Source organism: Taudactylus pleione, unplaced genomic scaffold, assembly GCF_031769625.1.
Source record: "Taudactylus pleione unplaced genomic scaffold, aTauple2 ptg000006l, whole genome shotgun sequence".
NCBI lineage: Eukaryota > Metazoa > Chordata > Amphibia > Anura > Myobatrachidae > Taudactylus > Taudactylus pleione.
Window position 1 is genome coordinate 11,837,609 of NW_028284409.1, and position 17,047 is coordinate 11,854,655.

The following is a 17,047-nucleotide window of genomic DNA, read 5'->3' on the forward strand; positions in this document are numbered from 1 at the left end:
ACCTTCTTACTAACATTCTTGAAATAACAATTGGGAGCATAGCAGCACCAACTACTTGACCACCGCGACCATCATCCTGGCCGCTCGCTATAGCTGTGGGTGGTCACCCACAGCTATGCGAGCGGCCAGGAGGCCGCACAAAAAAAAAAAAAAACGCCCAGATTCAGAGCGAGCGCTCTTTCAGAGCATCCGGCTCTGAATCAGGACCAGTGTGTGTTTAGTACTGCCAGCTCCGTACCTGAAATGGATTCTGTACATTCATAGTGCCAACATGTTGATAATGTCAATAGACAACATGTCAGGATGTTCAGCATGTCGACACTGATGTCTTGTCGACAATGCTTTTGTAGGTTAGTCCTAACCCTAACACTAGCGCTAACCCTAACCCCTAAACCTAACCCTAGTGCTAATGTCAACATTTCCACATATGTTGACATTTCCCTGGTTTCGACATTTCTGATGTCAACATTTCAACCATGTCGACAGCATAACTCTCAACATTAGTGGCGTATCTAGGGTAATATGAAGAATGGCGCCCCCCCAACTGTGTGCGAGGGGCGTGGCCACTTAAAAATGGGGCTTGTCAACATGACCAGCAAATGGAGTAGGCACCGGCGGCACCTCTCCAGCCCGGTGCCGGCCCTGGGTGCAGCAGCCAATAAGAATCTGCCTGACTCTTATTGGCTGCTGCTAGCTGCTCCTGGATGTCCACTGCGATCAATCGGTAGCGTGTCTGCGGTCGACCAGTCGATTGTGATTGATGTTTTGTAAAGTACTCTGTACCGCACCGCACTAACCTGGAGGGCGGCTAGCGGCCCCTTGAGCCTAGCCGGGTTGTGATTTTGTTTATATACGGCTCTGCCCTCAGTAGTATCTCCCTTCTTGCATTAACAGCAACCCGCCGGCGTCTGTCAAGCAGAGCAGCCTGCAGTTGAGCTATTGACATCGTGACAGTCCTTCTCTCACGAGACAGAGCTCCTCCAGTTCCTGTCCGGATGGAGAACTAAATCACATGCCTCAGAGAGGAGTCCGAGTTAGGGATGGGACATTGAAAGAAAACATTATTAGTACCAATGGTTTCCTAAGCATTGTGGTTATGGACTTGATGTTAACTGATAATTCTATTTTTAAAAAAAAAGTAAACTAGAGTGTGCCCAGAGTCTATAGTGTATGCACAGGTCACCGGGAAAATGGCCGCACATGCGCAAATGATGGGAAAATGGCCCCGCGGACATTTTTCAGTTGTTTTACAGCACCGCACCCCCATGCCAATGTGGGACTCCGGAGAGGTAAGTAATATTATGAGTGCAGGGTGTGCGGTGCGGGGCCCCCCTGGACCCAGGGGTCCGTGTTCCCCACACACCCTGCACCCATTATAGATACGCCCCTGACTTAATACACTAATACTCTTCTGAAATCATCCTTACGTCATGTTTATTTCATGGAGGCTTACAGTATACATAGATCAGTGGTTAAAAAAACCCCAGCGGTACTCAAATTATTTAAAACAGCAAAGCTCCTTTTTAATATCTGTACAGACGTGGTACTTCTTAGGTAGCATACTAAAAGCAGTAGCCTTGGATGGGGTGAAGTACTTGTGCTGCCGGATCGCGGGCATCTAGCACTAAGGCTGCGTCAGTAGTTGCTAGGCAACAGCGTACCTGCTGCGGCTGGTGTTGCTGGGAGACTGTGTGATGTCATTTGGAACTCCTCTCTGTCTGCGCCTCGTGGTCCCAGTGGTCACTCACCAGTGTGGTATCTTCTCTAGTTATAGTGGGGTAAATATCACCTATTTGTGGCTGCAGTTTTTTTATTTGGTACATTATTGTCCTGAGGACGGTGTTTAAATACACAGAAACTTCGACTTACACTATGCATGTATTTATTGGAGTGCTGTCCCTTTGTGCCTGAACATATATATATATATATATATATATATATATTTATATTTATGAAGAGGAAAATAACAATAATAACAGAAACAATGATATCCATAATTATTATTATTTAATGACAACTACTACCACACGCTTTGCATCCATTATAAAGATGCCTACGGTATGCTGCACACTATTGACTCTTGCACATCATGCTGCTGTTACTGTAGTCCTCAAGTATATCTCAGTATTTTTTTAGTACTGTGTCATCCTGAATTCTTTAATATCAATAAAATAACATTGTAAATTTGTCTGTAATTGTAACACTTTTAGGCGATTTCAGCTTAACTGTATAGTTTATAGGGTACCCAGACTGATATAGCCATTTTTAGAATCTTTAGGGTATATTTACTAAAGTGCTGTTTTTTTTAAATGGAGATGTTGCCCATAGCAACCGATCAGATTCTAGCTATTATCTTCTAGAAGGTGCTAGATAAATGTTAAGTAGAATCTGGTTGGTTGCTATAGTATGGACAACATCTCCACTTTTAAAAACCCGCATTTTAGTGAATGCACCCCTTTGTTTGTTTTCCGGGTTAACTCAAAACGACTGAACTGAGTTTGATAAAATCGCACTATTCTATTTGGTATATTTATTAGGGAATATGGCTTTATCTCAGCACCCCAGTACTCAAGGGAGGTAAGTAGTAAAAAAAAATGAATTGTGCGCAGGGACAAGTGACCTCGGGGCGAGTGAAGTTGCGGCCAGTGGCAATCTGTGTAATGCTGCTGGTCAAATAAAATAAAAATATTCACAGAAATTACTTCAACGCAGATCACCCCGTAGACAACAGGAAGTTATATGTATTTCTGCAATCCTATGATATTTGTTACTGGTGCTTTTCTTCATTTATATAAAATCAAGACTCCAGTGCCACATGGTTTCCAAATTTACCCTGAATGGTGTGTTATTAAATAAAAAACTGTTTTATTGAATCTTCCGGTTTTGTGATATATTTTCTATCAGCACTTTAACAAGTAATAATGACAATGATAAATCAGCTGGTCTTAAAATTAGCTTTAATATTTCTGATAAGTCAGAGTCATAGTGAAAGTGATATTGTTAGCATGAGCTGAACCCTGTAGTTGTCACATGACCACAACTCTGTGTGATCAGCTAGGGGTTTGATTAATTAGCAGTGACGTGCGGTGAGTTCAATGGCTGGGGAGGCACACAAGTATAAAAACACAGTTTTTAGGTCAAAACTTTGGAGCATGATAGGGGAAGGAGTATGACTGCATGTCCCTGTTAATTAGTCAGAGGAGTCACTGGGTCCCGTTGCACACTCTAGATAGCCATAGCGCGCCCGGCCAAAGGGGTTATGGCCTAAATGAAAGGGCGTGGCCTCACGGTGGATCCCGATAACATCACTCCTGGAGTAGCCCAGCATCACTGGAGATGGTGGGCTGCCCCCGGAGACTGGGCAGTCTGCCCTGTCGGCTCCTCTTCTATGGCAGGAGCCGGGTGCTGCAGGAGAATGTCACACTGCAGCACCCGGCTCCTGTCACTACAGAGGAACCGGCATTTTGGTGTCACCACCTCCGAGGGCGACACCCAGGTGCGGCCCTCATGACACCACTGTTATGCTAGGTACACACTAGATGATATGTTGTCCGATTCGGATTGGACTACATATCCGGCACATAGGCCATTGTGTACCTGCTATGTCGCTGACAATGCCCTTTCCAGCATGTCGTCAGTGACATTGCCCGTCAGACCTGCATGCAGGTCCAACAGGCAATATCGTCAGTGGGGGCTATGCAGCCGAATGTACCATGAACCCCGCTGTCGTTCCTTCGCTGTCGGCATCGGCAAATATGTAAGCACTTGCAGATGCATAGCACCCCCAACGGGTCCCACCGCTGGAGATATTGCGTTGGGTACACATCGTTTAATGTGTACCCTGCTTTTGAATCAGCCAATCACCTGTGCTGGTTGCCTAGGGTACTCAGGTTTCTTATTTTATCCCTTAGGCTGCCTCTCAGGTGCTACAGATTATACATTAGCAGTAGGCCTGAATTCAGACTCTACTACTATCCAGCCTTTAAATACTGTAGCTGCATTGCCATTACACTTGTGCCGATTATAGCTTCCTGCTCAGTAGGGTTTAGCTGTGCTCCTGATCAGTTCTCTGCTTATTACATTTGTCTTAATTGATGACTCTGATACTGTGCTGCCTGGCCTGAGACTGTAGTGTTCTTGCAAATTCGTCTGTCTCAGACCTTGAATTTAGATACATTTCTGGTATGTTATCAAATTTATTAACACTCATTATTTCACCACTTATAGTAGTGGGGATTCTCTAACAAAAGGTTGTGATCATTTGTATGTGTTACTGCTACAGAACCTTTTTGTCAGAGGTTTCTACTTATATTCTCATTTACTATATTATATTGAACTTTGCAGTTGTTGTTTTGTATTTGTTTCAGTATTAGGTATGATTGGTCTGTCCCATATATTTTTTGGTATAGGGATGAAGCTAGGGTTTCTGGGGCAAAGTCACAGCTCAAAGTTAACACCCCCTTCCCCAATAAACTATGGTTACATTAGCTTATAACTTGGACATACATGCTATGTAGTTTTGGGTGTATATATGGGATGTAGTCTGGAACCCGACGGTCTAAATGCGGACCGCCGGCTTCCAGACTGCTTTATCCTGGCTAGGGACGAATGACAGGCGTCTAAATTTAGACGCCTGTCATTTGCCAGACGACTGGAGACCGACGGCCAGCATCCCGATCGAGCGAATGCCGGGCGCCGTAGCGGACAGCCACAGGGGTTTAGGGCTCCAGGGGGGACTTAGGGTTAGGCACCCCCCCCCCGGGAGGTTAGGGTTAGGCTAGGGGGAGGGAGGGTTAGGCACCCCCGGGGGGAGGTTAGGGTTAGGCTCCGCCCCCCATGGGACTTTGGTTTAGGCAGCGGGGAAGGGGGGGTTAGGTTCAGGCGCTTAGAGGGGTGGTTAGGGTTAGGCAAAAGGGGGAAGGTTAGGGTTAGGCCCCCGTAAAGAGTGTTAGGGTTAGTAAATACTTACCTTTAGGACGATCGGGATTTCCTCCTTTGTTGGCCAGCCGCTGTCGTGAATTGAACTGCCATGCGACCGGCGGTAATACATATCACACCCGTGTATATACAAGGGCACCTCCTAGTGTAATAACAAATAAGTGTTCACCATATGTGCAGCAAAATCAAAAAGATGGTCCCATACCAAAATGAAAAAGTGATATGGCTTATCTGATATCTCAAATGACTCCACAGACAGTTTCCCATAAACAGATTTTTCTTTAATACAATTTCAAAATAAAAAGCCTCAAGGGAAACATAGCATAATTCTGTTTTGGGATACAATAATACCAGCATATATAAAAATCATATATAAAATAAATCACACTTACAATAATAATAAAATGAATGTGCTTATCTGAACATTCTGTCAGTCATTAAGAACAGTATACCTAACATGTTTCAATAATATGATAAACAGTGGTGACACTTAGAATTCCGCAGGGGGCGTGGCATATCTGATTATTGCCACTGTTTAGCATCCCGATGAAATGCGTTGCGTACACTGATTCTTTGTTTTATTTTATTTTTTTATAGCAATTCTAAATACATATTTTTTTATTTTTTTTATTTAGTAATTCTAAATACAAATTTGTTTTATTTATTTTTTATTTAGGAATTCTAAATACAAAGTAGATAAACTATGTCACATCTCTGAGAATTCTCGTGTGTGTGCTTGCCAAGAATAAAAATAGATATATAAATTACACAGCATAACCTACTACTTCAGGTACAGTATAAGTTCAGGAACAGGTGGTGAATAACACAATACTGAGCTGGAAGTAGTGAGGTGCTATAGATAATGTCCAGAAACAGGTGATGATAATTGTGCAATGCTGAGCTGCTATGCATCCCCAAGGCAGACTGCTGATGGTTAGGAACTGAGGGTCTGATTCATGTGTGCAAGGAATTGCAAAGCCACAAGGATGTGGCTGTGCAACTCTGTGTCACTAAAATTCAAATGTAACAGGAGGCATCTGTAGGAGGTAGATGTCTCCTATTAGCATTTGGGAGATCTGAGTGCTGTGTGTAAGGACGCATCTTTGGATCACCATCACGACCATCAGTCGCAATTCATGATGGTTTCAGGCACTGGACAGCATGCGTAAGCTGAAGCTTGTGCAGACTGGCCATAGGATCCAGGCACACGGGACCAGGAAGTCTGTGCCTAACGACACAGACCCTGGACCAGTCACACTTCTAAAAGTGGGGGCGACACGCTGCAGTTTTAAAAAACAGTGCAGGGTGCTGCCCGAGTTCTGCCTCCCAAATGCCGCAGCATGTTAATCGCTGTCAGGGGGGTGCGTGGGATATTGCAAGACCAGTTCTGCACATGTACAGGTTTACATACAAATATCAATCAGGCCCAGAGTGCTTTGCACAATTGAAGAAGGGTGCAGGTGATGAATGCAGAATACTTGGCAGCTATGCAGAAGACTGAGTCTTCTTGGTAATACAGATAACTGGTGATTTAGTCAGATGCAGGTAACTGGATTGCACTAGAGATATCCTGAAGTAATCACTGGTGCAGGTGTGCTAGAACACACGGAGGCAGACTGCTTTGTGAAGCAAATGCTGAAACAGGTTTGCTGGATTGCACAGGAGATATGCTGTAACACAGAGCAAGTTTTATAAATAGATAGACAGCAAACCAGAACCTGGAGCCAAGTTGCTTGCTTCTGGGAGAGATGTAGCCTGGCAACAAAGGGAGACTAGGAGCCCAAGAGGAAGAATCCAGCAGGATGAAAAGGCAACCAGAAGTAAAGGAATCTGACACAATGATCTGACCCAGAAGAATGCATAATACAGATTTAAATAAGATAGTCACAGGTGCAGCCCATTGATGCTTTATCAGGTAATTAACACAGGTTTTTAAAATCACCAAAGAGCATAATGAATCAGACTGGCTGGAACATTGCAAAATAGCATTACAGGAGAGAGCAATATCACTGGTGGGACTGCAGGGAATCATGACAAACTGGATTTAAAAGCAAAAAGTTGTTATACAAATACTGTCAATGTTATGCAACTAGATTAATGTATAAACATGTATACAAATTATACAATAAGATAAATATTAAAGAATTAATAATTACGCAAAGGGCACTTAAAATAAAGAACGGCACTAGTATGTTAGCTGAGGTCAAGCATCTATAAATTAGTTTGTAAACCCTGAGGTTGATTTAAAATTCTCTAATGTAATCAATCCTTTAACCCTTTGTTCATAACGAATATTTTTCATACCTTTTACTGCTTTTTCATTCTGAAATGTTCTGTACTCTCTTCATTTCCCTAATGTCCTTCTATGTAATGATGCAGAAACCAGTAACTACAAACAGTCCTGAACAAGGATTACATTTATGCACTCTTTTCATTAAACTTAAAATTAGTTGCAACTTCTAATTACATACCAGTCTCTAAAGTAATTGAGGTGTCGGTAAAATATAGGAATTATCTTTCTTTCCTTATGCACTCCAATGTGTCAGACTGAATATAGTGTCAGCAGTGTCTGTCACTCACTGTCATGCAGCGCTGACTCACTTAGAACTCATCTGAGATGTCTCACACCTCACCTCATGAAGTCACTGCTGCATTTCATGAGGTGACACATTGCAGGTGGCACCTACTGGTACAGAGTCAGACCAGTATTTCCCGCTACTGTAGAAATTCCCACCCTGCGAGTTGCTCATCACAGAGTGGCTAAGGGAGGGAGGTGGTGGAGACACAGCCAGGGGACTGTAGCCAATCAGGAAGGAGGGGAGAGGGTATGGCACCTCACTGGTCAGCCCGACTTCAAGTCTGTTGGCTTGTAATGATTAAGTTATCTAATGATAACAAATTATGGCTCTTGCGGCTCTTTTCTTTCAGGGCCAGCACCCCTGGCGCCACCTCCCTCAGGTCACCTGGGGCACGTGCCCTGTCTGCCCAACCATCTGCACCCATGGGTAATCACACTAACCATTGATAATCTATTTACTACCCATGCAGAAGTCCTAGCAGCATCCAAGTATTGGTAAGCATATCTGGCCTTAAGGGAAAGGTGACTGCTATAGATGAAACAATTTGTTCTTGTTCTAGAGGTTTAGAAACAATATATCACTCAATGGTTCATCTAAGTTCTACAACTATCGTATTTGTTGATTTATAGGGGCTTGATTTATCAAATAGTTATTAGCATTCATTAAAATAGTCTCTAGGAGGCCAATTTATAAAGTAATACTTGCGGGATATTACCCGAAAACAGCCGCTTTCAGGGGATACACACAAATATTAAGGATCCACCAAATGTACTATGGATGGACCACAGTAGATATCGGATATCTTCTGCAGTGCCTCCATTTCAGACAGCAGCTCCAACCCCCATGGGTTTCTGCGGAGGCTTTAAAGCTGTCAGATTTACCAGAGCTTGACTGCGATAGGATAACGCCATCTCCAGATGACATTATCCTATAATAGCCTATGAGCTACTATTTTGCAAAACTTCCCGGGAGAGTGTTCCTCTGGAACCCTCCCCGGCAATGGACGCCGGACATGCGTGGTCAGTAGACCAAGTAAGTATTATTTTCATTATTTGGTTATAAAACCTGATTTGGCAATTGGCAGTTTAATGTAATAAAAAAAAGCTATGGCATATAATTTTATTTTTAATTCTTTACAGATATCTACTATGTAGGTCAGCTTGCAGCGGCAATCTGCGTATATGTCCTACCTGTCCACGCTCCAATCAAGATGGTGTATAGTATAGTACAGTGAAAATATTGTGTTGTTAGTGGGAACATTTTTAGAGCTGTAACAAGACATTTTGGTGCCCTGTGTGAGAGATAGACCATAGGTACCCCCCCCGCCCCAACTGCCTACCTAATAAAAAAATCACTAGCAAATACACTCACATTCACATGGCCAATAAATTACAGTTATCTTTACTCTGGCAAGGATAAATGTGATAATATCCTATAAACCTCTGGCTCTGATACTAGCCAGGGCCTACCCAGCCATTTACCTCACTGCATGTCACTGCTGCAGAGATGAAGGTTCCAAGTTTATTACTGGAATTGTAGTACTCTACCTTATGCATTTTTCCTATTCCATGGAACTTCCTTAAATACTTTCATTATTATAACCAATCATTATCATTATATTAAATATCACGAATAAAGTGAATTTATTCCTAAGCTTCATGAAAAAAAGTGTGTTTTAATATGTGCCACTACGGGTCCCAGTGTACAATCGCTACCATACGCTGATCAACAGGGTCTGCTGGCACATGTACATAGTAATGTACTAAGAAAAAAAATACAAAAACAATTCTAACCATCCTATATTTAAAATATTCGCCACAGCCCTTATTGCCATTTTTATTGCATGCCTAATTCCTAAGGCCCCTATACACTACACAATATTTTTAACAATTAGACTGATTCCGACACATCGGAACAACAAATCGTTAATAATGTGTAATCTGTATATACTACATCGTGTAGTGCGCGCTCCTGTGGGGTCATCAGCCTCATCTCTTGATCTTATGTGCAGCATAATCGCACAGGGTGTACGGACCGCCCAATATGTCAGCCCGTAGGTGCTGGGATCATGGGTGATATCGCTGGGTACACAATCGTTTAGTGTGTACCCAGCTTTACAGTCATCTTTTCCTTCTTATGTTTTATCCCTGGTAATCGATGGGTTAAAAATATAAAAACCCTGATACACAACGCACAACTTGCTGTTAGTGGAGCTGTATCACAAACAACAGGACAAGCAATGGCCTGTCTGCATGTAACCAATCAGAGCGGCTTTGGTTGCTAGAGTGCAAGTCACTCTGATTGGCTAGTTACAAATAAACCTTATACCTCATTAACTTTTTTTTTTTTTAAAGCCATCGGATTACTGCTGAAGAAAAAAATAAAAAAAGATATTAATGATGTTAGTTGTCAAAACAAGTATGAGGCCATATCAAGATAATCTTAAACCATTTCTTGATGTGCTTTAAACACATTTTAGCAAACATGGAACTCAGAAAATGTGCTCAACTCTAAAGGTGCATACACACGTAAAGATTTTCTGTCTAACCATCCAACTAGCTGATTGGTTGAAATGAAAATCTGGTAACGTACAGGAGTAAATGATGATCAGCAATTTGCTCCCAAACGCCAGAAAACAGATGAAATCAGTCGTCAGTTTAAATGCTTGATCTAAACAAGTTGTTCAAACAATAGTTTTTGTCCATTTTCCGGCATTTGGGAGAAAATTGCAAATCATTCCAACCAATCACCTAGTTGGATGGTTGGACAGAAAATCTTTATGTGTGTCTGCACCTTAAATGAAGTTCATAACTGTCAACTGCAATTGAATTGCTTGCTTAATAACAACTCTTTTAGAGCAGCCATATATCCCTGTTTTTTTATTAGACTGTATTTAAATTTCTATTATTATGGAAAGAAAAGTATATAGTAAAACTTACATTTCAAATAAGGCAATTATGACAAAGTAGAAAATACCATGGGATTAAGTTGCTCAGCTACAGTTGGAAAGCTATGCCAAATACTACCACAAGGTGGCAGGATGTTCTAATGAATTTTCATGACATTAACAATTGCAGGAAGATAGAGATTGCTTATTATAATGTTTCAAAAGCTGGATACACACTTGTTTGCAGGTCGGCGGGTGTGTAAAGATGACATTTCAAATAAGTTTTAATTGTGTAACATAGGCGCTTCAAGTAAACATTTACAACACTTCCCTTAGGTTTCTTTACAAGGTTTCCTCCTTTCTTCTCGGCAGTTGGGAGATGTACATATAAAGAGAGGAAAGAAACACGACAAGATCCTCATGTAATACAGTTAATACACAGATGTTTTCATCAGGCACAACAAATAATCCAATATACAGTACCATCACCACCCGACCATAATCTATACGGTGATGGTATATTGGATTATTTGATGTGCCTGATCTTTTCACATCATTGTGAGTGATTTTTACCCCTTTCACACTGCAAGCACTAATTCGAATAAGATGGAACGTGGAGAAGTCTGGGCAGCACACCACAGGGGGGATTCCTAAAGACTGGCTACTGCAGATGACAACAACAGAAGCAAATACGCTGGTTCGGGAATAAAGTGCAGGAAGAATGATCATGTGCTGCCGGAGAGTTAAAACCAGCAAAATACATCAAATAATACAAGCTAAAATGAAGAAACAGCATACAGTAGTCAGGAACGAGCCAATGCCAACAACAGTGAGGCAGGTCGGGTACTATGTAGGCTGAGAAATGCTAGAATATTGCCAGGTGTCTATAAAATCTGGCACCAGTGGCCATATAACTATTGTGTAATGCTGCAAACACTAGCTGAATCCATGGGTGAGCAACTAAAGTCAGGCTGCTTATGCACTTCTCCTACAGTATAGCAACCCTATTTTCCTTAGGGATAACTCTCCATAGACTGTCCATTTCATTTCTTCTAGTATAGTATGGCTAGCAAGTCTCTCTGGATCTACAGTAGCTTTCATTCTAAGGGCCGTATTCAATTAGTTTCGCACCGTGGAAAAGTTTCACCTGTCCGACTTTTAGCCGACATCGCGTGTTTTGGACGTGGAAACTTATTGTGTGTATCCCTGCTATTCGCCGTATACAATTACAAACCATGCGAAAACGGAAAGGGTCAAATTCAGAACAGGCGGAAAGTGGTGTCAGAATAGGGGAAATCAGCCTGAACCCCCCAAAAAGATGCACATAATTGGGGATCAATGTAGATGTGGCCGAATAGCCCTAATCTGTTTGGGTACTTAAGTTGTATCAATTGCTTCTTATTAGCGTCTTAACACAAGTGGTGAAGAATGGCATTAAGCAATATTTTGGGGGGAAAATAAGTAGTCCTGTCACATTTGGGGTACCTGAAAATGGTTGCTAGCAACTTTTAACGTCTCTAAAGTTTTAAAAAACGTGAAAAATGCACCTGTTGCAAGCACCTGCAATCCTAAAAACACCTTACCCATCCTTGCAGACCCCAAGAAGTCTATTTCGCTAGTTTTTATGCTTGTCCTCCCACTTTGTGCTTTTTCGTCCCCAAAATGAAAGTACTTTTTGGGGTGTTCTTAAGTTTTTCTACGGGATTTTTTGACACAGTTGTCCTTGTTTGGGCTGTCCCAAGGGTTCTGAGTGGTTTCCCTACTTTTGCACCCCAAAATAAAAATATTGCACTTCTTTTCTCCTGCTATTCTTAGGCAAATTTTTTTCGAATATTACATTGTATTGACTTTCTGCGTAGGCGAAAATCGGCTGGAACTGAATACGGAGATAAGTTCCAACCATGTGAAAAGTCCCATTCCACGATACTTTGTCGCGGAAAATGGCATTTCGATTCTAATTGAATACGGCCCTAAGACGACTTAATAGACTGAATTTGGAAAACATAACTGTCCTGGTCAATCAAGGACTGAGTGCTTTAAACTTCTATAAAGAATTCATTATTTCCCTGACAAAGAATGACACAGCAGTTGAAATTCATTGGATCCCTCCCATTACACAAATCATTCCTATATATCTCGGACTTTACATCTACTCTCCGAATCACAGAGTTTGATGGAGTATACCATTAACCGCTCTGTTTGGGGCACACTCGCTATCTGTCATCAGGTCAGAAAAGATATTCTACAGCATTATTCCATGCCCACCAACATCTCTGCATCATTTTTGCCCATACACTTATAAATTCAAAGTAGGAACATAATGCCCAGTCTATGAAGGACCAGGACAGTGATCTTTGAACCTTAGCCCAAGGACTGGCTGATTCAGTTCATGTTATGTGAGCTGTGGGACCTCTCCCCTTTCCAGGAAAATCTTATTCACACATGCAAGGTGAAAGGACTTGTGTAACCAGGAATATTGTAGTCTCTGTCTTTCACATCTATCTTTTATTGGAGCCTCTTCTAATACCATTTAAGATTCAGTATCCAATATTTACACATGGTTATAGGTCTAAAACTGGGTACACACCATATGATATACATATGATATATCACCCCAACATGGATCGGAACTATATGTCGTACACATCGTATACAGTATATATACTGTATGAGGTAAGGCAAGTTACCAAACAAAGGCTTGGATCTGTCTCATGTATGAGAATATCAAACTCAACTACAGGATTTGGGAGGTCATTTTGATGTGTCCCTTGAGGATGATGATAACCCAGTGGGGTCTGAGTCAATCATGGATTACTTATATAAATTAGGGTTAGCTTGGTACCACTTGTCTCAAAGGCTAAAGATAGTAATGATTCTAATTTTCTTGATTAAAGGACACTATTTGAACTTATGTCCAAGGAAGCAAAGTATTGTAGATTTGTTCCAAGTTGCTGCAAAAACTACTGAACTGATTTTCATGAAAACTGCATCATTTTGTAGTGGAAACTCATAGAAATAACCTGCACTTTGTTTCATCTCAATCAGTCATGTTAAAGCTGAGCAATAACTCAAACAAAATTTATTGACATCATCAATGTAAGAGATAGTTGTGGCACTATGTGCGCAGCTGGTCAGGGGTGGGGGGAGAGGTGCTTTGGGTCTGCATTCACTTGAATAGTATAGGCCACATAGCAGTCTGTGCACAGGGCACACAGTGGCATTGGTGTGAGTGGTGGGTGAATAGGATAGGCCACATAGCAGTCTGTGCACAGGGCACACAGTGACATCGGTGTGAGTGGTAGGTGAATAGGATAGGCCACATAGCAGTCTGTGCACAGGGCACACAGTGGCACTGGTGTGAGTGGTAGGTGAATAGGATAGTCCACATAGCAGTCTGTGCACAGGGCACACAGTGGCATTGGTGTGAGTGGTGGGTGAATAGGATAGGCTACATAGCAGTCTGTGCACAGGGCACACAGTGACATTGGTGTGAGTGGTAGGTGAAGATGCTGCTGCCACCAGTCTGTATAGAGCTGCTGGTCACGTGGGCCAATCCCGATACAGTGCACCTATGCAAAGCAATACAACTAGAACACCTCAAATAAAAAACATGTTGGAAGGTGATTTCATCGAGGGTGAAGCAATGGGCAACAGATAGTATAAATATAAACCATGCCATTTATTTAAAATGCACCTGGGAGACACTTAGTCCAAACCGCTATATTATTATTTAGTAGAAATACTACATTGCAGTAATGACTACAACAAATAAGAAAGCAACATAACATAACAGTAATAATCCCCACATGATTCCACCACCAAATAATTGATACCCCCATGCCAGCTGTCAAATATCACTAACGCACCCATCACAACAGTCACCAAATGGTATCTTAAACACATCCCTCAACAGGTCCTTCAAAACATTAAGGGCATATTTATCAAATTACTTTTGCAGGAAATCCCCCAAAAGCAGCTGCGCTGCAGGTCCAGCGCATGCCCAATGGGATTGGATACAACTCTGAAGCATGCCCATAGATTGTGCACCAACTCACCTGGAGAACTATGTATAGCATTGAATGAGTGGAGTGGAAGAGGTTAAGGAGTAATCCAGCACTTACTGTAGAGAGCACTAGATATGCCCGTGAGTTGTGACCATTCCCTCACCATGATGTGGCCACAACCCATTTACTGTATGATGTGGTCACACCCCCTGTCTTGTTTTGAATTTCTCCAAAGTTGGGAAGAATGCATGATTAAGGCATCACCATTTAGACGAGTAATGTTTTATACACACATTTTGTTAGGATTGGGGGTATTCCTTATGCATGTAATTATTTAGCTGCAATTATGACCTTAAATATGTGGATGAAATATTATGACAAGATTAAATTATTGTCATGAGAAAAAAAAAATGAGCTGTCATATTTCAAACACTTATTCATGTGTATTTAATAGAAAATGTACTTAACACTCGCAGTATTTGCATTATTACATACATACAACATACTAATAATTAACACTTGGATTCACAACAACTTAAACTTTTGAATTACCCAGGCAAAGGTTTTAACATACATTGGGGTAGATGTATTATAGCGGGACTTAACGTGCCACTATAACGCTTCCTGCTTCGCCTCTTTACCGAGGAGAAGCAGGAAGCACTACCGATGAGATGTATGAACATCTCATCGACCAGAGAGGGGGAGCGTTAACTCCCCCCTCCGGCGCTACCAGCTGGGACCACAGCACATCAGCCTAGTGCTGATGCAATGTGTCTCAGTCCCGGCCAGACTGAGAATGAGCGGGATCTCGCAAGTAAAGCGAGATCTCCGCGTGCAGCCTGGAGCCGGCGGCCGCCGCAGCAGGGACAGCGCTGTCCCTGCTGTGGGGATAGGGCAGTGCCAGGCTGTAGCTGTCGATAGCGACAGCTACAGCGTTCCGAACGGTCAGGCGATCTGACCGTTCATACATGGCCCAGGCTATCGGCGCTGCTATCTTGTAGATAGCAGTGCCGATAATGACAGGGGCGCATAGCGACTCTGTCATTTACCGCCCAACCTTCCAATCATACATCGGGGAGAAGCGGTATCAGCGCTCATAACGTGCGCTGATACCACTTCAGGACTTCTTACATCTCCCCCATTGTCTTTTATTACAGTCATTGCATTCCTCCCTAGACTACAGTGTCTATTTGCATTATGTAACGCATTACATAGTAAAGATGGAGATAATGTGTTTGTAATTATGTTTATTTACATGCAATAATAATGGTTCTGTGATATATGGGGGTCAATATGTGATGGAAAGGATTGATGTAACAAGCTACGCTGAAATTATTTTAGTCAGTAGACAGTGGAGAGTAATATAGGTGGGATTAGGGTAGGGTAGGTATGAAGGTGTTTCAGTGTTAGTAGTATATTTTGGAGTAGAGTAGGTGTGAGTATATGTGTGAGTAGCACAAGTGGAGGCAGGGCAGAGTAGTTGTGAGGGTGTAAAAGTATAAATAGTATAGGTGAGAGTCAAGTAGGGGTGAGGGCATAATAGTATGAGTAGTACAGATGAGAGTAGAGTCGGTGTGATAGCTAACAGTGAGTAGTAGAAGAGTTGGTGTTAGAACATAACCGTGTGAGTAGTACAGGTGGGAGTAGAGTAGGTATGGGGACATAACCGTGTGAGTAGTACAGGTGGGAGTAGAGTAGGTATGGGGACATAACAGTGTGAGTAGTACAGGTGGGAGTAGAGTAGGTATGAAGACATAACAGTGTGAGTAGTACAGGTGGGAGTACAGAGAGTAATACAGGAGTAGAGTAGGTATGGGGACAAAACAGGGTGAGTAGTACAGATGGGAGTACAGTAAGTGTGAGAACATAACTGTGAGTAGTACAGATGGGAGTAGAGTAGGTGTGAGACCATAACTGTGAGTAGTACAGATGGGAGAAGAGTAGGTGTGATGCCATAACAGTGTGAGTAGTACTGGTGGGAGTAGAGTAGGTGCGAGGCCATAACAGTGTGAGTAGTACAGGTGGGAGAAGAGTAAATGTGAGAGCATAACAGTGTGAGTAATAAAGGTGTGAGGACATAACAGTGTAAGTAGTACAGAAGGGAGTAGAGTAGGTGTGAGGACATAACAGTGTGAGTAGTACAGGTGGGAGTAGAGTAGGTGTGAGGACATAACAGTGTGAGTAATAAAGGTGTGAGGACATAACTATGAGAGCAGTACAGGTGGGAGTAGAGTAGGTATGAAGACATAACAATGTGAGTAGTACAGATGGGAGTACAGAGAGTAATTGTCACAGTTGGTGCTAGTGAGTTACCTGTCTCAGGTGATGAACTGGAAACACTGCAGGCAGGCTGGACTGGAACCATTGATAACATGAATAGCTCTTTTAATATAAGAAGTGGGTAGCAGTGAGAACTGCCTTTGGTGATGAGTGACTGGAACTGGAAACTTGAAACGTTGGAGTGAGACCAGAAGGAGGAACTTGGAGGGACCGGACTGGGACCGGCAGGTAGGCTGACTGAGCTGGTCGGGGTACCAGTAGATGAGCTTGCAGACGGATGGTAGCGTGGAAGCTACTTGTCGTGGCTTGGAAAGTCGTGGGTAGACGTTGGTAGCTAGGTGGCTACGTGGAGCGGCTGG